Consider the following 27198-nt stretch of genomic DNA (forward strand, 5'->3'; position numbering starts at 1 on the left):
GCAGCCTCGTGTCCTCCTCCCCACCGCCACCTCCGGTTCCTGCAGTTCTGGGGCCCTCCCAGCCCTGGGTGCTGAGGAGCCACCTGCTTTCCCGCCACAGGGCAGCACTGTCCCACCTGCCCCGTCAGTCACACCTCATCTGCAGCTACAGCTGTGTCTTGTCATCTCTTCCACTGTCATCACATTTTATAGCAATAACTGCCGAATATTCATTGGGAACTTTACCTTGCCCCAGATATGGGCAATGCTAATGGATTTCATTTTTTCTTTTTATTGGAATACTTGATCCTTTGAAAAGAATTTATGTCACATAAGCTAAAGCACAACAAAAAGAACGCAGTGCCGCACTGAGAGCCAGCACCCCTCCAGCATCTCCCGCTGCATCCTCCCCAGGCTGTCAGTGCTCCTCCGCCCGGAGGTGACCCTGTCCTGAATTCTGTTTTCCATTTCCTCCCTTTTAAAATGAATGATTTGAATCCACAGGAACATACCTTCCATTGTACAAATTGTTCACGCTGTATGTATTCTACCAGGACTTCTTTGTATCCCATGCTCAGCATTATATTTCTAAAGTCCAGCAGTTTGGAAAAGGAATTGGAAATATTTAGAAAAGAGGGACGTTCACTCACCCGATGGCTGAGCATTTTAATTCCTGGGTATGTGCCCTAGAAAACTCTCACAGGGGCATGCCCAGGATCACTTGCAAGGATGCTTGTAGAAACACTGTTTGAAATAGCAAAGATGTGGAAATAGCTCAGATGATTACTGACAGGAGAATGGGTAAAAAACACATCATTTATCTTGGGACATTTTACGTAACAGTGAAAATGAATGAACTACAGCTATGCGCTCTTAAATCCTCAAGTTGTCCCGAAGAGAGAGAAGTAAGCCCATTTTATAGTTGAGGAAACTGAACTGTAGGGAGTGTGAAGAAATTGTCCACTGTGCTGCTGCTGGGATGTCGTGGAACTGAGATGTGAATGCAGGTCGGTGCCATTCTGAAGCCTTAACCACTAGGGAGTATCCTCCCCTATTGGAAAGACTTGCTTTTGTTAGCTTGTCTGCACTGCTGCGTGGAGAGAGAACTTTGTATTTTCATCCAGTCCAGCGGGTGGTTCCTGGTAGGTGTTGGCTGAGTTTCTGATGGAGGACCTTATTTTACGCAGGAAGAAAGCAGGTGAAGGGAGCTTAGTGGCTTGAGCAAGTTCCTGAGGTGGTAACCAGAGCGCCTACGACCAGGGCCCAGCTCTTCCACGCCCTGTGACTAAGCGTCTAAGCTGTAGGGTCTTACCCTGGTTTCATGCCTCCCCTCTAGAGGGTCCTGGGAGGAGCCTGGCAGATCCCATGTCAGCATAACTTGGATTATCACTGCCCTGGTCCAAGCACCTTGTCTGGGGCCTGCATCGCTCTCCCAGTGGACAGCAGCGGCCGCTCCTCGCCTGTGGGACTCGAATGTGAATTTGTCCAGCCTGAAGCAGCAAAGAGGCCAGCACCCTTTCTTTGATCTCTTGGATGTCACTGATGTGATTAACTTGTGGAACAGGTCCAGGTGTGTTTGTGTGTGGGGGGCACGGGGGAGTGTGGAGTGTGGAGAAGGCCAGCCAGTGAGTATTTGGTGCCCTTGGCAGGTAAACCAATATTTGTTGTAAATATAGATTATTGTTGTGCTACTTAGGTATTCTGGCCCAGTGGGACAAAAATTGAAAACAAAATGCAAAGCTGAGCTGCCTAGCTCTCCCCTGAGCTCTTCCTGTCTGTCACTCATGGCCACCGAGCTCTGAGCAGTGCATGCCTTTTCTCTGCCCCAGGAACCCATGAGGGGTCTCTGGTCCTTTGCAAACAGGTGGGGCTGTTGGCAGGGGTCTGGAGCAGGACCAGCTGAGTTTTGTCCAGGCTGCGTACGAGCAGCTGGAACACCCAGGTGGATTTGTTTCACACTGTCTCCATGGTGATGGTGCAGTCCAATTCTGTTAAGGTCTAGAGCACAGCCCTGAGGCGGGTCCTGGTCCCGGAGGCCTGGCTTCTGTCTCATTGCCCTGCTCAGGGAGGCCGCCTCGCTGGTCTCTGTTCAACGTCTCCTCCTCGGGGAGGCCTTCCCTGCTCGCGGGTCTGACGTAGCCATGCCCTGCTCAGCACTCCTGCCTCTCCCCATGTTTTATTTTCTTTATAGCTGTCTTCAGTATTTAGAATAATATTTATTTTTAAACTTATTTCCTCCCCCCTTCTTCTGGCGTACACCTCCCTTAGAGGTCAGCTTCATGAGAACAGAACTTATTCCTTTTGTTGCTGCATTAGTGTGTGGCTCGTATAGCAGACATTCAGTAGATACTTTCTGAGTTTATGAATGAATCTATTTGTTCAAATTTGGTCAAGTTAAGGACTTCATTTCCTTTATTCTCAAATGATAAGTCTTTTACAGTTTATTCTGAATTGTCACTTTCTAGTGTGCAGTGGGTTAAAATGCATAGATATCTTTATTGATCTTTGGTGCATATAGTTGATTGACTATAATCTTTGATTTATGATATATTCTTGTGCAAAGTTCATGCAAGATTGACTTTTAAAATTCTTTTTTTGTTAGTTTTTTTTTTAATAGGAAGATTGGCCCTGAGGTAACATCTGTTTCCAATCTTCCTCTTTTTTTTTTCTCTCCCCAAAGCCACAGTAAATAGTTGTATATCCTAGTTGTAAGTCATTCTAGTTCTTCTGTGTGGGACGCCACCACAGCATGGCTTGATGAGCTTCATCAAGGTCTGTGCCCAGGATCTGAACCTCGAACGCCAGACTGCCGAAGCGGAGAGTGCAAACTTAACGTTTGGCCATGGAGCCGGCCCCTTATTTGGTTAGTTGTAATCATGTTAATAATTTCTCTCAAACTCAGTAACCAAAACAAAAGCCAAGACACTGACAGTAATAAGCTCCATGTGACTGAATGCTCTACCCTCTCCCCCACCTGCCATCTCCCTGGTCACTTTCATTCCATGTACCCTGAGTCCTGTTTTCTTCATTCTCTCGCTGTCTTGTTTTATATTGTTTCATAACATCTATGTGAGTCCTAAAAGTGTATATATGTACATGTTGTATGTATATATGTATGTATGAAATTGTGTTTTTTAAAGACCATCTGCAATCTTTTAGTGATTTTATATGTATCATAGCACATGACGCAATCCATGTTACTGAGTGTTGCTGTAACTCATTTGTTTTGGTGACCGTAACATTCTGTGGTCAGAGCCTATTACTATTCATTCACTAAATTTCTTGTGTTTGGGATGTTTCCAGGTTTTTGCCCTCGTGAATCATGCTGAGATGCATGTCCTTGTTGTCTCGTGATGAACATGTGAGAGAGTTTCTTTTGGGTGTAAATCTAGGAATTAAATTGCTGAATCATTGGGTAATAATGCCAAACTCTCTGTCAAGGTGGCTACACCAATTTATGCTCCTTCCAGTAACGTATCAGGATTCTGTGGGTGTAAATCCTCTCCAACATTTCATTTTCTCAGATTTCTGACTTTTGCTTGTGAAATGTTACTACACTGTGGCTCTGGTTTGCCTTTCTGTGGTCATTGATGAAATAGCCTCTCCTCATGTGATAACTGGTCGTTTCCAGGAAATGTCTAGTCATATCTTTTGCTCGTTTTTTTCTCTTGAATTCTTTGTGCTGTTGTTGATTTGTAGAAATTCTTTGAATATTGTTGGTAGGTGCTTTGTTGGGCTTATGTATTGTGAATAGCATCTCCCAGGCTGTAACTTTTAAAACTTATATTTTGTATACTTTTAAAAGTATATATACTTTTTGGATTTTATAATATATATATTATAATAATATAAAATATAAAATATATAATATATATAATCATATAAAAGTATATTTTGATAAACAGAAGTTACTCATTTCAATATAGTCAAATTATCATTTTTTTCTTTTTGAATTAGTGCGTTTTTGTATCATAAGAAGATTTTCTTATTCCAATCTAAAACAGTGGTTCTCACAATATGGTCTGTGGAAGCATGGGGGGCCCTGACACCCATTCAGGGGGCCATGAGGTCAGCCTCACTTTTAAAAGAACACTAACATGTTATTTGCCTTTTGCACTCACTCTACTGATATTTGCACTAATGATGTAAAAGCCAAGGTTTGTACAACAAACCCGTGGTTTTTTCAACACAAATCAAGGCTAGGTATCCAGCTGTCCTGTAGTCATTGCATACCTTCCCACCGTGCAATCTTAGTGAACAAAAAAAGAAAACAAAAAGCCAAGTTCACTTAAGACTGTCCTTGATGAAGTAATACATATTGTTAATTTGGTTAAATCTTACCCCTTAAGTATGTATCTTTTAAATATTTTATGTGACAGAATAGGAATTGTGTGTAAAGCACTTCTGTCGCATTTGACAGTTGTATAGAGGAACGACACTTGAGGATTGAGTTGCAAGCTGAGTTAAATGCTTTTTGCATGGAACACAGTTTTTACTTGAAAGAATGATAGACAAACTACAGTAATTCACACTTGGGTATTTGGCAGACATTTTCTCTAAAAGAACTGTCTAAGGCTTCACGGCAAGGAAAACAATAGCAATATTTGTTGGCAGTGATAAAATTCAAGCTTTCAATCAAAGTTAGAATTTTGGAAAACTTGCTTCTCCCACTGTGAACTTGACGGCTTTCCAGTACGTAGACTGAGATGACTGCCGATATTAACATGATCTTTTGATACTATATGAGGAAAAGTATCTGTGCTTCAAAGTTCTGCCTGAATGTCTATCTCCAAATGACTAGTGAATGTATAATGTTATAAAATGTAGCATGGGCAAAAGATTTATAAAGGATTTTCATGTAACAAAAATATTCATTGATAGGGTTTTAGATTCCACATTGCAACCAACCTTTAAGAAGCCACCACTTGTTGAGTTTTGGTGTGATATCAAAGAAGAAAATCCAGAAGGCTATTAAAATACCCCTCCCTTTTCCTATTGTGGATCTGTGTGAGACTAGATTTTCTTCAATTTATTTTAACTAAAATAACATTTTGAAACTGATTGAATGCAGAAGTGGGTGTGGAAATCTAACTGCCTCAGGCCAGATGGTAAAGAGATATGTAAAAATGTAGAGCAATGCTATTTTTCTAACTAAAACTTCTTTTGAAAATATAATTGTTTCATAAAAATGTGTTATTCATGTTAACTTGTGATGCTATTTTAAACGAATTAAAAATAAATATTTTATAAATTTCATAATTTAAATTTCTAATATAATAATATTGGTAGATATAACTTACACAAACAAAACCTCTTTCAGCTCGTCATTAGTTTTTAAGAGTGAAAGGGATCTTGAGACCAAAAGTTTGAGAATCCCTGGCTAAAATATACTTATCTATATTATCTAATAAGTTTTCTTTGGGATTAGTTTGCTTATTTTAATGTGTCAGCCGTTAATCTATATGTGTACTGGACAGTATGTGGCCTGTCTATAAATACTGAAAAAGGATAGCAGATCTTTATGAAGAGTAATTAAATTTAAAAAATATGTAAAACTTCCCAGTCTATCATTATAACTCCTACCGATCACATTTCTTTCATTTTTTTCTTGAGGTTTTTGGTTGTCTATTTGTTTGATTATCCATCCATCTGCCGAACATGTGGATTAAGCAAATCATAACTCTCACGTCCTTCTCTGACTTCTTTCTCTGTGAGACCACTGCCCCTGGGACTCACGGCCTTGGAGCAGATCTCCAGGCTCCTAAGCTGTCACGGCCCCATCTGTCCAGGAAGGACTGGCCTACTTATTACAATGTAGTCCCTCAAGGTAGTTGGCACTCACTGGGCATGTGTTGACAGACATGCATTACTTCCATCCTGGCACGATGCCCAGTTTTCTTTGCAATGATAGGAAGTAAACTGCGAGAAGCATTCATTTCCCCTTATCTTGTGATTTCTTTTTTGGCCCCGTGAGTGTCAGATTCTAAGTTAAGAAATTTCCTGAGGGATTTTGCTCTTGGCCAGTATGACCCCTCTAACTTAGTAAGTTATTAGAGGGGTGGGGGAGGGAGTCCATTTTTCCTGAAGAGCTGCCGTGTGCCAGGTTCCAGCGTGTCCCAGCTAGCACCTCAGCAGCTCTCTGGGGTGACAGGTTTAGCATGATGTTTGCAGGTGATAGGACAGGGGAGAATCAAAGAGGCGAAAGAGCTAAGAAGCAAAAGCGTGTAACTCAGGGTCACAGTTCAGATTCAGCTGTTTATCTGCAAAGTGCCTGTTTTGTTCCTCCATGTGAGATAGGCTCTACAAAAATCTGAGTCCTCACTAATATTGACTATGTTAGACGATGTGATTATTGCCGTTGTTGTGTAAACAGCTAGTTAAGGGGGGGGAGGGAGCAGTCCTGGACCCTCTTGTATCTCCGACTTGTATTTATGTATAAATCACAATGTTTATTGGATGCATTCCTCCTCTTACGTTATAGAGACAAGGTCGGGTGGGTGAAAGGGCGCTGGATTTGAAGCCAGATGACTTTTTCTTTTAAGCCCCATCCTTGGCCTTTATAAGCTGATTATCTTGTTTGAGTCACTGAACCTCTCTGGGCCCCAGTTTCCTAGTTGGTAGAACAGAGCCAATAATAGAAAGTCTTTCCCAGTGTAGTTTGGCTACTGGAAACACCCAATTTTGATCACAGTATCTGTGCAAGGCTTTTGAAGCAGAGGGTTGTTTCTCTGGGAATAATTAGGAGTCCTGGATCTCATGTCATATAAAAATGATGTAAATTATCATTATTGGTGTTCTCCTTACCCCTTGGCCTCTTGGGCTGCCCTTTGAGACTTGTGTCTTTTCTTTTTTATTAGGTTGAGTTGTATAAAATTGCTGATCTTTGACTATTTTTTATCTCCAAAAAATGGCAATTTCATATGGTTAATGCTAGTCCATTTAATTGTTATTAGTAAAATTACACATGAATGATTAAAAAAAAAAAAATCTGTCTAATTGTGCCAAAGGGCGTATGACAAAAAGCCAGTGAGTCCAGATCTTGGTTACATTTTCCAAGATCAACTTTCACACTGGATTTTCCCCTCGGGCTGTCTTGATGACACGGTGACCCCAGCAACCCGTAGAGGGCTTTGTGCTGAAGCAGGACTGGGGACCATGGAGCCTGTTCCCCTGGAATGGGTGGCACTGCTGAAGGGAAGGAGGAGTTGCAAATGCTAGCGTGTTCATTGTAATGATGTGAAGTGGGAGCTCTGTCTGTGTGTCTAAATGTTTGTGTGTCTTTGGAGGTGGATATATTTTTCCCGTGAATGCTTTCTTTAAGTGGGAAGAACTAGCAAGAAAGTTGGTAGGTGTAAAAACAAGTTAGAAAAGGACTTAGGAGGTTGCAGTTTCTCCATTTAGAGAATCATTTAGGAAGAGTCATAGCTTTTAAAAAATTATAAATTTAGTGATTTAAAAAATTTTTTGGTGGCAGAGTGGAGAGGGGCTTGTGGTTGGTGAATCACCCCCCAAATCTCTGGCTTCCTTCAATTGCAGTGTTCTTACAATCTCTCCAGACAATGGGGCCCTTTAAAAAAAGGTTGTTTTTTTCCTTTTGGTGGCAAAATAAACTGGAGTGAATTCTAAGCACGAATTAAGTTTTAAAATTATCTATTAGTCTAGATTTTATGGAATTTTACTGTTGAATTTCTAGGAAAACAAAGAATAGAGTAAGTTCCACGAGTTTTATTCTTTGTCTTTGCTGTCCACAAATTAAAACTAGAAATGCTGTGAATGCTTGATATTTAAATGTTAGTGAAATCTCAGAGGAGGAAACCAGAAGTCAAGAACCAGGCGCATGAAAATCAAAACCTAAGACGTTAATAAAAAACTAAAACAACAACTAGGAGGCTTATTAGATTCTTTTTTCTTGCCTTTGAAAATCAGTTGCAACTCACCATTAGATGCACACCACCAGCCCAGGCTTCCAGCTCGGGGGGAGACGCTAGGTGCTTCCTTCCACGATGTATTTCACCTTTGGTTTCAGTTCTTAGTGAGGTTGTGGCTTTTTGTGCTCTTAAACCAAACCTCCTTTTTTTTTCCCCCTTCTTTCTCCAGCATTTTAGTCTTTTATTGGACTCCCTTAGCTCTGAGGATTACGTCATAACCCAGCTGTGTCAGTGCTCTCTGTCATTTCCAAAACTGACTAACTTCCTGTCCAGGTCTACACAACACTGTCTTATATTTTACAAGCTATAAGTTTACAAATTTTTAAAATAAGAAGTTCCTAAAGCCTAATGCACAAGCCCACGGAAGAAAACCCCGTGTCACGCAAGTAGAGAACGTTTACAGGGAAGAGCTAATTGGACTCAGTTTAGTCTTTGAACTTGGAAAAGTCAAATCTCTCCTGTAAATCTATCACTTCTCATTCCAGCCGTTAAAAAAGAGAATGCAGGACGTTAAGAGCACAAAAAGTGATTTTACGTTGGAATCACAAATCTTCTTTAAATATATTCTGCATCGGATGGACTTTTCTCACTCACCAGCTTTTCCAGGCTCCCATGTTCTCTGTAGGCAAGATTGGATCAGCGACTGAGCGCAACATCTGATGTGGAGGGAGGTGTACTTTGCGTTCTGCCTGGGCTGCGTGTGTCGACCAGTGGGAAGTGCTGCATTAGCTCTCAAACCAAAGCATTTAAAGTGCTCTGTGAAATGTTGACATCTCGCCAAAGGCTTGAGTGCCAAGCACTTAGATGTCCACTCCTCTTTGGAGCCCTGCTCTGCTCTGTGCTTGTATATGCTGGGTCTGCCTTGTGCTTAAGGTTATAAATTACCCCAGTCCTGAGCAAACAGTAAGTGGTATGAAACTGGGTACAGAGAGAGAGGGGAGAGCGGCCGAGCACGGGAGAGCTCAGCCCGCCGAAGGCTGGATCTTTCCCATGCTAGCTGTGACCTCTTCCAGTAAAGCTGTTGTAAGAATTGCTGCTATATTTATCTGGAAGTATTTCCAAGTTGTAATTCACATGACTTCAACTAACTTCTTGAAACTTGTTGCAAAACTGAAAAATACTTGAGAGCAAAACAGAGCAGAACACTTCCCACTTTGAGTAGCAGGGGCAGAAGTGGGGAGGCTGTGTAGGCGGGTGCACCCCTGAGAGTCGTGATCAGCAGAGGGCAAGACAACTGTCAAATGAGAAGAGAGACTACGAGAACCCCAGAGCTGTCTCCCTGGACGTGGGGCGTTTCCTTCTCCAGCCCTACCCTGTTCTGCGGGTGGACTTGGCGGTACGTGGCCTCCTTCAGCTGTTAGCCTGAGGCATTCCCGACCTTGAGTTGGCGCTGTTGGGTCTCCTCGTCTTTCCTCAGGTTATCCCTTCCTCTTGGATCTGGTTTTGGGGCGCCCTGTTTGGCCCCAACCTCTGGGTCATCTCCATAGTTAACAAGCGGTTGCCGGGATCTTTACCCTCACAGAATCCCCTGGATTAATGCAGTCCTGATTCATCATTCAGGAGGAAGGGCTTCGTCTCCTATGTTCTGTCTGCTTCAGACCCATCCAGGTTTGGCCCCATATCATCAACTTTACTCATTTCACCAGTTTCTTTCCCTTTGTCTTAGGGTAGCACGCTCATTATCAATCATGCTTATCATTATCAAACAAAATGAAACAAAAACTCGCAAAGCTCCCCCTTGCCCTGAAGTCCCTTTTATTTGCTGCCACCGTCTACTGGTCACCCAAGCTGTAAACCATTAAGTTCTCCTTCACTGGCTCGTCCTTCCCTATCCAGTCAATCACCAAAACATGATTTTTTTTTTAATGCCCAAAGATTGCCTGTCTATGATTCTCACCAAGCCCAAGGTCATGTTTGCCTGTATTCCCTGCCTCAGTCTATTCCCCACCACAGTGTCTGCCCTCCGGTCACCCCGAGAGGGACCCTCTAAGATATACGCATGGCCAGGTCCTTTTGGGGGTCCCTGTCACCTACAAGACAAGTTCGTGCTGCTTGGTCTGGCAGACCCAGTGCTGCACAGTGCGGCCCTGCCCATCGAGTGCTGCTCCTGGTCTTGAAATTCATCTTCCAGCAGCGCTGCCCTGTCTAAGCTTCCTGTGGTCTGCACGGTTCCCGCTCCTTGCTGGGCTTGTGCCTTCGCCCTGCCTGCAGTCACTCTGGAGTAATTCTCCTCTCCCTTCATGTGGTACATTCTGCATTTGAACTGTTTCTCTAAAATTCTAGCCATTCGTGTCCTAGCCTCTCAATTTTTGTTATATCCACACGCCATCTGCTCTGTTTATATCTGATTTTTGTTTACATGGAATCACCTGAAAAATTAAATGTTAGGATTCACCCTAAGCAAGCATATCTTTGAAATTACAGATTTTATGTGTTTATGTTATCTTTTCATTAAAATAATTACATAGCTGTTCAGTGAATTTGTCTGGGTTCAGTTTATCCTGAGTATTTCTCAGACCTGGGGAAACACTGCTTTCAGGTGCTGTTCCACCCACCTGTCCTCTGGGAAGCTGTTTCTGATCTGCCTCCTCACTGTTAGCAAAAATACTGTCTAGCCTTCCTTCCACCCATTCTTATATCCGTCTGTTCATCTATTCAACCGAGTACTATTTATTAGTCACCTGCTGGATGCTGGATGCTGGATGCTGTAGGCCCCTGGGGGTGTAACCATGAGAGCTTAATTTGTGTTTTGAATTGCTTGCCCTGTTTCTCCCAGCTGGATCAGGAACTGTTGAAAGCAAGGGCAAGATCTTGTCAGTTTTATATCTTCAGCATCTATCATGTTTACTCATGGAATTAAAAGAATACAAAAGTCAGGATGTGTTGATTTGTTAATTTTCTCTTTCTTCCAGGTTTTACTTAAAAGACTCGGTCTGTTTCATAAATGAGACTTCTAAACATTGGTGAAGGCCACAGTAAAAGTTAATATGCTGACTTTTATTTTTGAAGATTTGTGATACCTGATATAAAAATAAACTGTCTTTTATTAATATTCAGTTTGATCTGCAGGAATAGCTTTGTTTGTTTGTAATCTGGTAATTGCTAGAACTAGCTCAGATACAAAGAAACCTGGAGTCAAATGTGTGTATATTTTAACCCAAACCAGTACTTGAGGCTGTGTGGATCAAACTTGGTTCAATTTATTGGATTAAATAGTGAGTGTAGCACAACAGAGGCACTCACAACTAGGTATACAACTATGTACCGGGGGACTTTGGGGAGAAGAAGAAGAAGAAAAAGAAGAAGAAGAGGAAGAAAAAAATAATGATTGCAGTGTTGAAACCAACAAGTACTACATGGGAATGCCAAAGGGCAAAAGTTGTTTTTCTTTGATTAGAGGAATTTGTGCGTTTATAATGGCATTTGTTCTATTTTGTGAGCCGAAGGGAGAGTGGAGGAACCGGAGACTCAAATCTCTAAGGCTTATGAGTTCAACAGTCTTGGGGAATTAAAAGAAAGAAGTGTTAACAGAATCCACTGGCACAAAGCTAAGGACCTGGGGAAACTTGGGGGCGTGGCAGGAACCCCGAGTTCAGTGGAGACAGATGTCAGTGCCTGGCGTTTGAGAGACTGTCTGCAGTGAAACAGGCCAGTCTAAGTGTGGAGGGTGGATTCTTGTACACTAGGCAACTGCAGAGGCGCGCCCCTTTTCACTGTGTTCAGGTTCATCATGTCTTAGTTTCGCACTGTGCCAGAAACCACTCAGCTAATTGTCGCAGGAGGCTCCCCATGCCCACACTCTGCAGGTTGAAGTCGTGCACAGCAGCAGGAGACGTGCGCTTCCATGGGGCTGAGGACACAGCCCATCTCCAAACACACCACCTGTCCTCTCTCCTCTGGCCTTTGTTGGGTCGTTGCCTCCACCGGGAGTGGGCTTTCTCCTCCATGCATCCCTTCAACCCAGCTCAGACTCTACCATTTATGGAGCTCTCCCTTATCTTCCCACTAAGAATGAATGAGTGATCGGCCCTTTCTGAATTCCTATAGTGCTTATTTTGGATTCTGATTAGACCACTCCTCTGACATTGTACTGCATCACAGATGGTCGTGCCCGTCTCTCCTGGTTGGGTGGAAGGCAGGTCTTTTGCCGATGCTCTCGAGTCTGTTGTTTACTTGGCCTGTCGGGATGGAGAGCAGATGATTTTCCCGCAGCCTCTGTCCCCCATGTTGCCAGGCTGCCCAGGCTGGCTTCCGGCCTTGACTCATTAGCTCTTTGCTTAGCAACCCGTGGGCACCCCGCCCCCTAAGACTCCGGCTCAGTGAGAAAGGAAGCTCCTTCAGATACGAAAAGCTGATCGGATCCAGTGAACGAGCATCTCCTCTGTTCTCCTTCCTTCTTTTTTTCCTAGCCCAAGAAATTTAGTCATCCTTTTAATTTTGATTTGTACTTTCAGAAATCAAATAATTTTATAAAACTTGTAGTGAAAAATCGCAGTCCTTGCCCTTTTTCTATGCCCCGGTGGCCACCTGTTTCGCTTTTTAGCTGTTGTTTTTGGGCATCATCCCCTCTATTCCCCCGTAGCTGAGAGTTCTCGACCTTCAGTAGTGCCTGTTGACGTCTTCATGAGGAAGGTGAAGACTTAGCTCTTTTATCCTCCACTCTTGCCTTCCCCTAGAGAATTTTGTCTACAATTTTTGGATAATCAGTATCCCTTAGTCCTATAATTGGAGCGATGTAAATATTATTTATAGCCGAGGCTCAGCGCCTGACTGAAGGGGATTGCAACTCCCCACCTCCTCTTGTGACCAGGAGAAACTGTGCCCACTTGCTCCAACGAGGGCAGCCTTCCCTCGGGGTCCAGGCTGCCCGTTTTCCCGTTTACGGTCAGTTAAGTGATATCGATGTGCTCTATAAATGTCCGCTCGTGTTATCACTTCGATGTTATAATTAGAGCCAAACCTCACTTCGTCCGGTGCTCCGCTGTACGTGTATAAATAGGCTCACAGGTGCCTTGGCTGGCATCTGCGTTTGGAGAAATAGATAAAGTCCAGGTGTATGTTGACATATTCAGCTTTTGCTGGATAGATTCTTCTCAGCACTGTACCTCACCAGGCAGAGGACATGTGTGTTGACAAGTCCTTGTTATTAGTAATTTTCTGTTATATTTCACCGGAGAGGCCTTCCAGCTTGTCAGTTGTAGGCATTTTAGCTTTTGGCAGCTTGGAAGTATTTCTGTCTTGGAGAAGTCACTTGCATGATCCATACACGCTCCTCAAACTGTGTTTTTTATCATTGTCCTCCTGGTCGAGACTTACCTGCTGCCAAAAGCCTGAATCAGGTCCTGACTCTGCCTTCCTGCTCTCTTCTTTAGTCTTCCAGGAAGCCTTCTGTTATATTATCCTTGATAGGCAAGGCTATTGATTTTACTCGTTTAAAAATACAGACAATCACTTAGAAGATAAAAGCTTGAGTGAGTCGTAAATAGGCAGGCTGGGCACTGGCTTGTGCAGTTGATGAGCCTGTGGGCAGACCAGCTTCATGTCAGAGTAAGCCATCCGCGAAAAGAGCGAAAAACCAGATAGCTGAAGGGAAGCGGGAAAACGACGGTTGTTTGTAAAAATGCCATTTTGGAGACTCCTACTAATTGGTAACCCTCATGTGTATCTGCCTAAGCTTTGTCACAGTTCAGAAGGGGCAGAGAGAAAGCCCGCGGTGAGGGGTTGCTCAGCACGAGGTGTGAGGCGTGAGCGCCCCCAGGAGCGGCTGCCCTGTGCCTTCTGCAGCCCTCGGTAACTGATGATGGCCCCTTCCTGCAGCCTCCCGTCCTTCGCTGGGGACCTCACGCAGTCTCTCAGAGCCTGCCGCTGAGATGCAAACTTCGTCCATCTCTGTCTAGAGTTTCCTCCAGGACAAAATGGTGGCCCAGAAAAACACTCCCGCAAACTTGTCTCATCCAGCGTGGAGGCAGAGTCGGGGTTAGACCGATCTGTGATTCTTTGCAATTCATCCTATGTGACGTAGTCAGAGTTAAATTTGGGTACCAAAGCGAGCTCTGCCTCTTATCAGCCTCGGGACCTTGCGCCAGTTATGTAATCTGTTTCCCCGTCTGTAAAAAGTGCCTAGCATCACCCACTTCACTCACGTTGTTGGCGAGTTTAAACGAAGCGATGTATGATTTCTTACTGCACTGTCCAGCCAAGTTGGTGGCCAGTAAATGGTAGGGGCTCTTACTGATATGACCATGGGCTAGTTGTTGCTCTTGAAATTGTCTTCTCATTGAAGAGGTGGTAGATACAGGATGCTGTGCTTGGCCGTTTTCATAAATGTTGATTTCTGTGCAAAGATCCACATTCGAGTAGGTCTTTGGCTCAGTGACCCTGGTTGTGGGAGGGCTCTCTCAGATGACATCGACATACATACCCCTGGGAAAAGTCTCCCCAAATTCTAGGCCTGACGTCAGAAGGAAATAAGCAGTATGCAGTAGCCTGAAGTCAAAGCCTTAAGGTTGGCCCCTGGTGCATTTACTGCGCCTGGGTTTAGTCTGTGCCTAGCCCCCCGGACCCCTCGGGAGGAAGCCGGGCATCTGCTTTCCACCCCTCATTCCATCCCTCTTGCGCTCGGTCTCCACGGGGAGTGTGAATGCATGCTCCCTCTTTCTTCACTGCTGTCAACTTGAGTTTTCAGGGTTCTGCTGTTTTTTCCTAATGTAGACAAAACCTGTTATCCTGAGTCCCTCTCTGCTGCCAGAAATCACGTTGGACTGCTGCCCACAGGAAACACTAAAGCTTATTGTGCTAATGGCATTATTTAGCAATGTCTAGATGACTCTCTCTTATTTTAAGGCCCAGGAGAAGCTAGAAAATAATAATAAAGGCAGGAAACATTTATTTTTTTCCTTGGGTAGGGAGAACAAAGCTCATATGAGCAGAGCATTCTGTAAATATTTTGTTAGTTCAGCTGGCTGGTTATTAATCCATTCTGGTTTTTTGTGGGAAATGACAGAGGTGTTTTTTTTCTTTTTTAATGGGCCATAGGAAAAAAAATAATGTTTGAATTTGCTGAATAACCTCCTGTCGTTTGCCAAGCCAGATATGACTTGTCAACTCCCCGTATGAAGTCTGTCCTGTCCGCCAGGAGTTGGCGTGCTTACTACTCTGTTGGAGCCGCTTAGTTTCAAAAAAAAAAGCTGCACACAATTCAGTTGCTTCTGAAAAAAAGAAATGGTATGGTTTTAAAAAGGAAGTGATTGAAGGATTGTAGATATTTTGATCTAAGTTTTCTGCCAACCACTTGGGATGGCTTCTGAGTGGCCTTGCCTGGAAGACGTCTTTCTTTATGTCGATCCTTTCTCTGTAGCTCTATTCTACAACGTCAGATTTAATCCTCTTTTCTCTGTCTGCCAGTTGGCGTGCTGTAGTTGGTCTAAATATTTATAGATCCTGCCAGTGCATATTTGTCTTTCAGGCGGTTGAAACATTTGTTGACTTGGAGCCTTGGGGGTAAGAGGGAGAGTGTGTCTGGCCAGTTGAGAGTGAGGTCTCCAGAGCAGATTGCCTTAGTTAGAATGCTGGCTCAGTCACCCACCAGCTGTGTATCCTTGGGCACGTGACTCAGCCTCTCTGTGCCTCAGCAGTCTCTTCCTTGGGATGATCTATACAAAAGCAATGATAATATTTACTTCAAAATGTTGTTGTGAGTGCTGGCCTGTAGAAGAGCAGAATTAATGTTGCCTGGCATAAGCGTTGTTTCCTGATGGAGAACTCAGAAAACCGTGAGGGACACTTGCAATGTAGGGGATTTCTTATTATCTCTAAAAGGTAATGATTGCTTGGAGAAAACAGGATTTTGAAATAGCGCTTAAATGTGGTATTTACAGATCTGTGTCTTACCATAATTTTCCCCTGGCCTGTGTTCAGACTGTCTTCTTTCTAAGCGTCATCAGGACCATTTGGTGAAGATGAGGCTGCACAGATTTTGGTATCCACATTTCTTCAGCGTTTGAGTTGTGATTAATACTTGCTGCTTCCTTTCCTACCTTTTATAAGGTGCTTTAGACATTTTGTGTGTAGACAACATAAGAATCAATTTGTTTTGGCCGCAAGTTCAGTTTTTCTGGCATGAAGCTCTATTTATTATTCATAAAATAAAATAGCGAAGGTGCAGACCCAGCATCCATACTGTTCCAAATCGGAGGGTCCTTGTGCTCGGAGGCGTTCGTAGGCCAACTTGCGGGATTCATTTTCATTTAGAGGCACAAGATGGGAGTTCCTAGGCTACTTAAAGACAGCCTGTAATGGCTCGGAATATCTGGAAGCTACACGGTAACTGGCTCAGGAGGCATAATCAAACGCTCCAGACCTTCACAAATTATTATTTCTAATATAATTTCACCACTTGGTTTAGTTCTGTTTGTTGGTGACATAAACGCTTTTAGTATGTTGCAGTATGGGTGCTGCGTACAAAGCAGGTGAAGAACATTTCTTGTTGTCTTCTTGAAGGAGGAGGAAAAAGGTGAATGAAGTGCAGTCTGGGGTTGCCCTGGGTTAAGTCAAAGGGGCCCCTTGCAGCGGGAGGCTGAGAACGTTCCCCTCCTGAGCTGCTTTCAGAGCAGCTGCGCAGTCTCCAGAGCCGGGGCAGTGCGTCTTGAGGGGTGTGGGAAGTTCTCCTTCCATCTCTGTTCCCTTGAGATCTAGCATCAAAGACTCATGTGCTCGGGCCCTTTTCCAGCCCTTTCAGGAGCGTCTTGGTCCCTGCCTCCCGCCAGGCAGAGAAGGGGAGTGCAGCAAGCCGGGAGTCACCTGTGTCCCTGCGCTCCTGCCCTGAGCTGGGCCTCTACCCGCTGTGCGTGTGCTGCCCCGCAGCTCCCGGAGGGGTGGGAATGAGATGAATGGTGCATGTGGAACGAACACAGTTGTGGCGCAAAATAACTAATCCCTATTAGTAGAACTTCTTTGATTTCTCCAAACTGAGGTAATTTAATTGTATTCCCCTGTCCTCTCCTGCACCCCCCCACCCCCCCGCTGACCCCATGGGCCTGTCTTAGAAGCCGACTCGAGCACTTGGTTTGCAAAGGAGCATCCTGCTGTGTGCTGGGGCGGCATTGCTGTTTAGAGGTTGTGCCCACAGGATCGGGACACCTCCTGTCACTGATCAGGTCTGGGGGCCGTTGGGGACAGGGCGGACGAAAGTAAGCAGAGAGTGAGGGCGGAGGTGATGCTGTGATGCTGTGCTTTTTACTCACTTGCTCCATGGCTCAGTTAATTCCTCAGTTTTAATGAGCAGATTGGGTTGAAAATTATCTAAAGTCCTTTCCTCCTTAGATTTTTCAGGCTCTTTTGGCAGTTCTTGTAGTGTCTTTCTAAAATGTTCCTCTAGTCTCTGGGTCTAGCAATGTGTTGTAAAACTGTGTAGATGATGGCCCGGCCCAGTGGCGCAGCGGTTAAGTTCGCATGTTCTGCTTCGGTGGCCCAGGGTTCGCTGGTTCGGATCCCAGGTGCGGACAAGGCACTGCTTGGCAAACTGTGCTGTGGTAGGCATCCCACATATAAAGCAGAGGAAGATAGGCGTGGATGTTAGCTCAGGGCCAGTCTTCCTCAGCAAAAAGAGGAGGACTGGCAGCAGATGTTAGCTCAGGGCTGATCTTCCTCAAAAAAACAACAACTGTGTATGCATGTGTGTTTCTTTTGTGTGGAGCAGTGGAACCCGTTTTTTCCATTGAGAGCTAAAGTAAAAGCCTAGTGGATAAATCGGTGAACATGTACCTTTGAATGCAGGGGGAGTTGGCCCACCTCCTCAAGGTATGCCTTGTTGCCCCCAAGGTATGTCTGTGATCCCCTCTGACTAAGGAATACAGTTTGAAAACTGTATGGTTCTTGAAGAACTGTGTTCTAGAATAAGCCTATCCTTATTGCGACGTCGCAACCACAGGCTTCGTAGACATTTTAGTAACAGAGCCAATGAGCGGACGTTTAGACGTCGAGATGAGACACTGGGGAACGAGGAGAATGTTGCCCGTTGGATTTGGTCCCTTTCCTTTGGGCAGTTACAGTATCAGGACATGCAGAACGCTAGTCAGAGCACCATCACTTCAAGCCTGGGCTTCCTCTCTGCTTTAGAGCCTCCTTACCATCCCTGGTCTGTGGTGGGGCCAGCAGGGCTGTGTGTGGCTGTGCCCTGGGGTTTGCCTCTTGACCCCCAGCTCCTCAGCCCCTTCCTGGGACAAGGTGAGTCAGATGCCTTTGTAGGCTGGAGTGTTTAAGACAGACGACCTCCAGGAAATCTAGACTCTCCAGGAACTTTATAGTCAGTGCTATATTCGAATGTGTCCCCTTTCTGTGACTTAGTTGGAATACCAGTTACAGCTGGCCCTTCGTGTCCCCAGGTTCCACATCTGTGGGTTCAAGCAACCGCTGATCGAAAGGCCTACGGTGGTTGCATCTGTACTGAACATGTACAGACTTTTTAAATTGCCAGTATTCCCTGAACAATATAATATAACAACTATTTACATAGCATTACATAGTATTAGGTATTATAAGTAATCTAGAGATGATTTAAAGTATATGGGAGGATGTGTGTAGTTATATGTAAATACTATGCCATTTTATGTAAGAGACTTGAGCATCAGCAAATTTTGGTACCCTCGGGGGTCCTGCTACCAATAACCTGAGGATACAAGTATGCGCTCCAGGCAATTCTAAAATGGGCTTAGAACACAGAGGGAGCCAACGGGTCATGAGTCAGTCCAGCCATCCAGCCTGCAGGTATGCATGTGGGCCAGAGAGCCCCATGGAGTTAATTCATGTAACTGCTGAAATATCTGCTTTTCTTTGATTGGCAGTGCTTTCCTGTTTTATAGATATTTGGTGTGCACTCACATGTTTTATTTATAAGAGTTAAATTTTTTGATGAAGATACTTATTTTCCTATCTGATCTATGTATTTACGTATATATTAAATATGTGATTATATGTATTTATTATCAGCAATAAATACATTTATTTACCCCAAATAAAAGCATTTGGTAGTGCCTTGGAATGGAATGACAAGGAATGCACGGCTCCCCTAAGGGTTTTAATTTATTTGAGTCCTGGTGTTGGGGTTTGGTGAGTGAGTGAGTCCTGGGGAGTGATCACACAGCTGTCCTTGGGAACAACGCTCTCTGTGATGTGCTGTGAACACCTGGCTTTCCTTTGGACACAGGCACTCCTTCTGAACTGTGATGTATTTTTCTTCTTGCCTGTAAGATTGGAGGAGAAACTCTCTGATCTGAGGTACATTGCCCTGGGAAATACTTTTGAAGAGATTTCATTTACCAAAGGCTTAAGCAAAACAGATTTGGGTAAGATGACCTCATAATTTATTATTCAAACTGGGACACTTTTGAGAGTGACAAGGGGCATTAATTTTAATTACACTGGGACTGCAGGAGTGAACTGGGTCTGTCCTGGGCAAACCAGGACATGCATTCACCCTAAGATAGGGACACTCTGGGTAGTCAGAATAGAAATTTCAAATAACCCAAATCTTTTCAAAGCACAGGACTTAACTAAAACCTTAAAATGAGCCTCCAGACAGGCTCTAGCTTGTCCCTTTTTTGTTTTTTAAAGGTCGGCACCTGAGCTAACAACTGTTGCCAATCTTCTTTTTTTTTAAATTCTTCTCCCCAAAGCCCCCCCAGGTACATAGTTGCATATTTTAGTTGTGGGTCCTTCTGGTTGTGCTATGTGGGATGCCGTCTCAACATGGCCTGATGAGTGGTGCCATGTCCGTGCCCAGGATCCGAACCAGTGAAACCCTGGGCTGCTGAAGCGGAGCGCGCGAACTTAACCACTTGGCCAGAGGGCCGGCCCCTACCTCGTCCGTCTTTGAAGTGAATGCTGCTGTGATTAGGATTGGCGTCTACTGTGGGCCGATTTATTGAGCATCTGCTATGTGTTAATACTCTGCTCATCTCTAGGGGCTTCTTCCATCAGCCACTTAAAAGAGCTCATTGCTTTTCCAAACCAGAGTTCAGCCCCAACGCATTCTCTTTCTGCTCTGTGGATTCCCTGTCTCGTTCAGGTTCCTTCATGACGCCTTTGACTGTTTTAATCATCCTCTTCTCTCCCTTCGATAATCTCTATATCTTACCTCTAGATTATATGGAACCAAATCCCTTTTTTGTTGTGCGGCAGATATTCCAGTCACTTCATGGGATTTGTAAGCACTCTAAGGGAGTTCGAGTCATTTTCTGTGTTTTGGTCAACCACAGCGTTTAGCTTACTGTTGGGGGTATGGTGGGTCCATCTACCCAGTCTTAAAAAAGTAATAAACACCTTATTTTTGTAGATGACTATAATAAATGATCATTTTTCCCTATTCAAAATACCACTTCTGGTGTAGTTGTCCTCACATTAGATTATGCTCAAAGGTAAGACATCTACGACAAAGTCAACATTTATCTTTATCCTGAGGGCGTTATTATCTTTATCCACGTCCGTGTCCACTACGCTGGTCCTTGGGTTCCCACCTCCCCAGACTGAGTTCTCCGAGGTTCGGGATGCATCTGGCTCCTTCCGTTCTACATGTTGGGGGTCAAGCATAGCCTGCTGATCCCTGTGTGTTTAATGACCAAATGACATTGACTTGGATTCGTTTTCGGGGAGCACGTTGATCTTCAGAGCCATTTAATTCTACATGTCATTTTCTGAACTATGTTATACCCTTCCTCACCCTCCTTGGAAAATGCCTGTGTGGGAGAGATTAAGGATGTGTCTTGCACGTGTGCATGTTGGAGAGACCAAAAGAAAAAAAAAAGGTGGAGGTGGTAGTGATGGTGGAGGTGTGTTGACAGCCACTGTTTTATACTAATGGCAAAGCTAGTTTCTAATCTAATTGGATATGAGGAATTTGATAAATATTTGCTGAACTGAATGAAACTCATGGTCAAGTGTAGCCTGCCTAGAATTGTGGAGGGCGGGGGGGTCGGTGGTGAGGGAGCCAAACCAAACGGCCCCCGTTGGTAGGTAGTTCACTGGTGTGTGAGGGAGAAATGGCCGTTCGTTTTCATACATCACTTCTGTGAGGGAGTTTGGTGGTTTACCTTCAGAATAAAGCCAGAATGCCCAGAAAATTCCTTAAGCCAGTGTGGTCCCTGGACCCAGGAAAGCAGCATCAGCATCAACTGAGAGCTTGGTAGAATTGCACATTCTCAGAGATTGCCACAGACCCCTGCCCCTGAAGCAGAAACTGAGGGTGGGCGCAGGGATGCATGTTTTAACAGGCATGTTAAAGTTAGAGAACCACTGGTAAACCAACAATTTTTAACAGCATTAGGTTATGAAGACCTTTCAGAATTTGATGAAAGCCAGAAAGCTAGAAAAATGGACAAGCACATTTTATACCATAGCGAGGGATTTGGGGACCCCTGACTGAGCACTCTGACATGAACCAGGCATTTTAGTTTTCCGAACAGCTCCTGTTACAGTTATTAGATGCTAGGTCGCACACCAGTGACTGGTAGGTTGTGAGAATTTCTCCTTCCTCTCTAGTAGCGTGTGTACCCTTGGCCTGTTGTCCCCCCTCAGCCTTTTTCATGGAGCCCTCCCACCCCGAGATCTCTGCAGACGTTAACTCTGGGCCGCGTGCTGAATGTCAGCGTGGTGCTTGCGGGCTGCTCCTGACACCTGTCGCTCAGCCACAGCCTCGGCGTGGCGGAGGCTTCTGGCCGTCCCCCATGCAGCCAGAGCGAAGGAAATTCTGTGAAGGCTACTTTACTTGAAACAACTTAAGTGTTTTGTTTTGCTTTTTAATTTTCTCAGGAATGCATGGTCAATGTAGACAAACTAGAAACTGCAGACAAGTGGAAAGAAGAAAATAAAGATTGTTGGCCAATTTATCCTCGGGTAACCAGTTATTTTCTTGTAAATGGTAAGATGTGAAAGAAGAGGCACTTGGGGACTTTGACGCTAGAGGGGAGCTTATGCCTCCTGGTTCTGCACTAGGATAATAACAATAGCAATAACAGTAATACCAATGTTTGTTGAGTTTTTATAAGATGCCAAACACTGTTGTAAATTCCTTATTTATATGAACTCATTAAAACCTGACAGCTAGTGTCTGAGGTTAGTGCTGTTAATGTGTCGCAAGTAAGTGAGGACGGTGAGACCAGACAGTGAGGACAGAGTGGTTAACCATCTTGCCCAAGGTCACGCAGCTGGTGAGGATTTGAACTGAGGCAGGGAGAATGCCATGGTTCTCTGCCTTAAACAGGTGCCTGCTGGTCCCCTGGGATGAGAAATTGCTGTAAATTGCTCTTGGGTGGTTGGGGTGGAGAGGAGACCATGGCTGAAGGTGTTGGGGTGGAGGGATGAGAAGTAGGAAACTCCTCATGGCTCAAGTGGGAGCAGAGATGGACCAGCAACTCAGGATGTGCCCAGGTCCTGTGCGCTTAGGGCTGCCCAGCACTCTCTGATGATGTGGCTGATTGTCAGCCTTGCCTTGACGTCTCTCCCAGGCCTTTGTCATCAACATGTGGAACTGCTGCCCGGGATGCCTGCTGCTTGGAGCCTTCCCACCCTCCCTGACAATGACGGGCATCTGTGCAGTTTCAAACTGGATGACTTTACATTCCGTGAGCTGGACCCTCACAAACAGCTGGATCCAGAAGGGAATGTACCACTGTGGCGGTCACAATTTGTTACCCTAGTGAGGACTGACAGAATTGTTCTGGGTCACTAAGCCCTGGAGTAATGTTTGTTTGTCAGATTGCTGTGTCCTTTGATTGTGAGTTTAATGCCGATTGGTTTATATCAACTTTCCAAAATGTCACGAGCTTAGCCTGTTTCATCACTAATTTAATTTTCCTTAAGATTATTTCCCAGAACACTAAGTGGAAATTTTTTTCTTTAATGTTGTTTGAAAGAAAGAATCCAAGAGCAAATTGATTGAATACACTCAGTGCCTAGGCTCATGGCTGAGAGATGAGTAATGCAGGAGTTGAGGATGAGGGTTGAGTTCCTGGACTCGGAGCCTGCCTCCCCCGCTTATCAGCTGAGACACTTGATCCGTCTCTTAAAGGGAATTAACTCTCTGGTCCCATGGGCTGGTTCTAAGAGGTCAGTGGGGTACTCACAGAGCACACGTGCAGCCTGAAGTATGGTAAGCCCTCATAAATGTGTGTAATTGCTAAATCCTAGAAGGAAGGTACCTGTGGGCAGAGGCTGAGCTCCCCTCCCACTGCCCCCGGCCCCCCACCCACTTTGCAGCTTATCTAGGTGACTTTTCCGTGTCAGCTTTTAAAGCTCTGCCTTTTCTTTTGAATAGCTGCACACCATCCCATTGAGGGAAAGAATCGTGATGTAGCCGTTTCCCTGTTAAGGGATATTTGGATTATTTCGTGTTTTCCTCGTCATTATAAGCATTTCATACTCTTATTTCCTCCCTCCCTTCTACGTTCCCCTCAAAGCTGTGAGGCTGTGTTTTGAGTGCCTTCGGTCCCACTGCTGTCACTGTTTGCATTATCTGGTAAACACTTGTTGCGGGGAGTATCAGGAAGGGTTTTTGCACATTTCACATAAATTTCCATAATAATTTTAAATAACTTAATTACTGGACATGCCTTCCTGTCAGTTGAAGAACTGAACTCTCTTCACGGGGGCAGCAGGAATGTGTTTTGTCGGATAAGAAAGAGGAAACCGCCAAAGAGCTTTTATTGAAAACCTTCTGTGGCCCGTCTCTCAGAAATCCAAATCTGACCCCATTAGCTGGTGTGTAATTGTGTGGGTGCACGAAAGCCGGCAGGGAGCGTGTTCTCATTTCTATTCGAGGGAGTGCCTTTTCCCTGAAATCGTTCCTCCTCAGATTGCAGCTTAATTTGTGTATTTAAACCTTCTGTCAGTCATAACCACTGTGGGAAGTGGCGGGCTCCTGTCTGGTCATAACCAATGTGGGGAGCGGCGGGCTGCCCTGCCTCCCTGCCAGCCCTCCACCCCCGGGAGCCCCCATAGCCTCTTCTCCAGCACCTGCGAGAGGAAGTGCTGAGAGCACAGACCACGTCTCGGCGCTCCTGGGCTCAAACGTGCCCCCCCCTCCCCGCCCCGGGGCAATGGGGGAAAGGGGGTTTCCCATCACACTTGGGATGAAGTCCAGACTTTGACCCGGGCCTGCATGTCCCTGTGTGAGCTGGGTGGCCTCTGCCTGGTTCCCTGACTGTTCTTCCAGTGTTCTCAGCCTCACTCCTTCTGTTGCAGCTGCAGTGACCTCATTGACCTTGCTGCTCCTCCTCCAGGTCAAACCCGTCTTGGAATATTTGCCTATGCCCTACCTCCCTCTTCCTCTTCCTCATTTCATTCAGGTCTCCTCTTCTGAGCTCGTCTTCATCATGATGGCTCCAGATCGCCTCACCCACTGGGCTCTCCCGTTAGCGTCTGTCCCCGCTCTGCCCGGTGGGTCTTCGCTGCCGACCTCCTTGTTCTGCTGTGTGGGTGGGTCATGGGCCTGTTGTGCGTCTTCCCCCAGGATGAGGCTCCCCCAGCCTCAGTCGCTTTGGTGCTTTCCTCAGTTACTGCTGCGTCCCCAGCGCCTAGAACAGTGCCTGGCACAGTGGAAGTACTCAGCAAACACTTGTTGAACTAATGCAGGAATAAAGGAAGGGGGCATACTGTGGAATACAGTTGTGATGCTGTATTTTGAGCCTTTAGCCTGAATATTAATCACAGAAACTAAGCATCACTCTTCTCACTTTTTAAAGTAAAGAGTTCAGAGAAACTCTTAGTCTTTGTTTATTTTTCAGAGTGTAGACATGTAGTTTCTGAGAACTTTTCAAAAAAGAAGTCCCTAGGACTGATTTCTCATCTTTGAGCATCGCTGTCTTCTGCTTTTTCTTTGACTCTTGTGTTTCTATCTGATGTCATGAAAGCAGTGCTGAGTCTTCGTTCTCGTTTCCCAGCTGCCCCCCGGCAGACCCCCACGTCCCTCAGCCCCGCTCAGTAGTCCTGACTCTTTCACAGTAGCTTCAGCGTTCTTCCGCTGGAGGAGCCGGGAGCCCTCGCTGGCTCACTGCAGACCAGCCCTCTCCATAAGGAGGGATCTGAGCAGTGGTTTCACACTGCTTCTTGGCTGGCTCCTGGGGGGGGGCCAAGGGCTTCCGGGGGTGTGTTCCAGGGAGGCTGAGGGAGTCTCACCTCTGTCCAATCCACAGCGGTCCTGTTTCTGTCTGTCCGATGTGTTCGTGTTCCCTGGAAGATTCTGTTTGCATCAAAGTTTCTCCTGACGAATATAAAAAGTCGGAACACCTCTGATCCATAAGCGTCTCTTCTTTTTTCAGGGACTAATGGGAGGGCTTGCAGCAGACTTGTGTCCCTGAGAATTGAAGGTGGCAGACAAAGCATGGGCATCTTCTGCATGAGTCTGACTGCTTCCGATCCAAGGAGACGTTTTTGGCTGTCTGTGCCTTGAGCTTAACGCAACATTTCCTGAGCTGCTGGCATAGGTTTTACTTGGCAGTGTCCACAGGTGCCCTTGGCGGTGGCGGCATCTTACTCTGCCCTCTTCCAGTTCCTCCTTCGTGCATCTGTTTGTGGTACAACACTGCAATGGGAACTTGATGGTGAAGGCTGCTCCTGGCGCTGTGAGTTTGGGGAAGGAAGGCTTATCTGATTTCTGTTAAATAATTAAATTTCCCTTCACATCCTCAATTTTCAAGGCATTCAAAATCCTCTGTTAAAATGAGAACAGGAACTTATCAAGTCAAAGTGTAAACACATTTGTGAAATATTGGAACCGTATCACTGAGTATCTCTGGAAATCCCAAACATCAGAAACTTCCAGGCTCCTGTTCACAGTACCACCCAGATGGAAAGCGGTTTGCTGTTGAGCGGATGAACTTAACACTGAATACAGGTTGCCTAGACTCTGGACGTTGTTAAAATTATATTTGCACAAAAGCAGTTGTATAATAGTAGAATCCCTTTTTGTTTTGCTTGCATTTTTGCCTTCCACCTTAGTCTCAGCTATACCACATGGGGGGCTGCTGCATGGCATTTTCCTTGAATATTCTTTTGTGTTCTGGTACCTTGAAGAGGCTGAGTAAATGAAGGAGTGACTGGGTAAGGGATGTGAACGAGTCAGTGTAAAGGGACTCCAGCCAGGGAAGAGCTTTGGGACTTGGTGGCTTGGGCCTGGGAAGGATAATGCCATGTAGGCAGGGGCCATAGGCTGCCTGGTGAGGAGAGAGTCAAGAGTGGGAACAGAAAAGTGCTGCAGACACACCGTGAGGAAGAGCTCCCTCCTCCTGGGCAGGAAGTGGGGCGCTGACGCCCAGTGCGCAGTAGGATTCTGTAGCTCTGATCAACTCCCTCCTCACTTGAAGTCAATCTAGTGTCTCCCCTGGTGCTTTCAATGTGATTTAAAATGAATTTTAGGGAAAATTAGGATTTCTTTCACAGCTAACATGGGTGAGATTATGTCACTGCTGTAAAGTACAAGAGAACTTTTATCATTAAATTTTGTCTGGCCATTTCACTCTAGAGTGTATTTCTTGCATGTTAGAATTTCTTACATTCTTTAAGTGAAAAGTTCAGCTTGACTGTTACTGGTGCCATTAACTAAACACTTTATGGAATATATGCCTTAAGTCAATAATCTTAACTGGGAGCTTTTTGCTTCTTTTGTTCTTTTTGACGTTCGGCTGTGAAAGGATTGTACATTTAGGGAGGCATAAAAATAATGGTGCTATTAAGGAAATGGCAATAATGGAAATACTTATGAGAAAAGGAATTTAAATGCATAACTTAACCACATTCAAGTAGCTAGACGTGAAACCTCCTTTTCTCTTTAAAAAGAAACTATACCAGGTTTATATGACACTTTTCTCTTCTTCTACTTAACCCTAAATTCTAAGCAATTATTGTTGGTTATTTCCGAGAAATGTTACTTGTGAATCTGGTAGTCATTAACAGTAGACCACGTGCAAACCACAGAGGAGAGCCTGGGTGCTTGTTTACGCGTAAACAGTTTCCTATGGCAATTTCTCTATCGTAGTGTGGGAACTTAAGCGCTAAGCAGAGTAATAAGAAATGAGCCTTGCTAAATAATGAGCGTGTTTGGCATAATGCTCTGAAGGAAGCAGCTGTCATAACATAGCTCTTCTGGATAGTGTCTTCATTTCTTTGCATCTAGATTGTTGTATCAACTGCATTGCTGAGTGCTTACGAGATGCTCTGTGACCCTGGTTAGTTTATTCATTTCTTCAAACCCCAATAAAATGGAAATGAGTATTTTTCCTCCCCTCAATCTTGTGCTTTCTTA

The 27198-nt window shown here is 44.9% G+C and overlaps 3 protein-coding genes across 38 annotated transcripts in view; 1 reads left to right on the top strand and 2 right to left on the bottom strand.

Annotated features, from left to right (window-relative positions):
• MED12L (mediator complex subunit 12L) overlaps positions 1-27198 on the top strand; it is a 315757-nt gene that overhangs the window by 129405 nt on the left and 159154 nt on the right. The window lies entirely within an intron of this gene.
• GPR171 (G protein-coupled receptor 171) overlaps positions 1-27198 on the bottom strand; it is a 63742-nt gene that overhangs the window by 28064 nt on the left and 8480 nt on the right. Inside the window, exon 1 of one of the 2 annotated variants that reach the window (XM_070576371.1) lies at positions 7917-8075. The exons of the other annotated variant lie outside the window; for it this stretch is intronic. The gene's annotated coding sequence lies outside the window, so the exon portion shown is untranslated. Of the gene's footprint in view, positions 1-7916; positions 8076-27198 lie in introns of those variants that run through there. 2 annotated transcript variants of the gene reach the window in all.
• Positions 1-27198, bottom strand: part of P2RY14 (purinergic receptor P2Y14) — a 49562-nt gene that overhangs the window by 13884 nt on the left and 8480 nt on the right. The window contains exon 1 of one of the 6 annotated variants that reach the window (XM_008521060.2): positions 8502-8879. The exons of 2 other annotated variants lie outside the window; for them this stretch is intronic. The gene's annotated coding sequence lies outside the window, so the exon portion shown is untranslated. Of the gene's footprint in view, positions 1-7916; positions 8880-27198 lie in introns of those variants that run through there. 3 more of the 6 variants (XM_008521068.2, XM_008521076.2, XM_008521046.2) reach the window with 3 other exon arrangements.

The sequence above is a fragment of the Equus przewalskii genome, chromosome 15, assembly GCF_037783145.1.
Source record: "Equus przewalskii isolate Varuska chromosome 15, EquPr2, whole genome shotgun sequence".
Taxonomy (NCBI): Eukaryota; Metazoa; Chordata; class Mammalia; order Perissodactyla; family Equidae; genus Equus; species Equus przewalskii.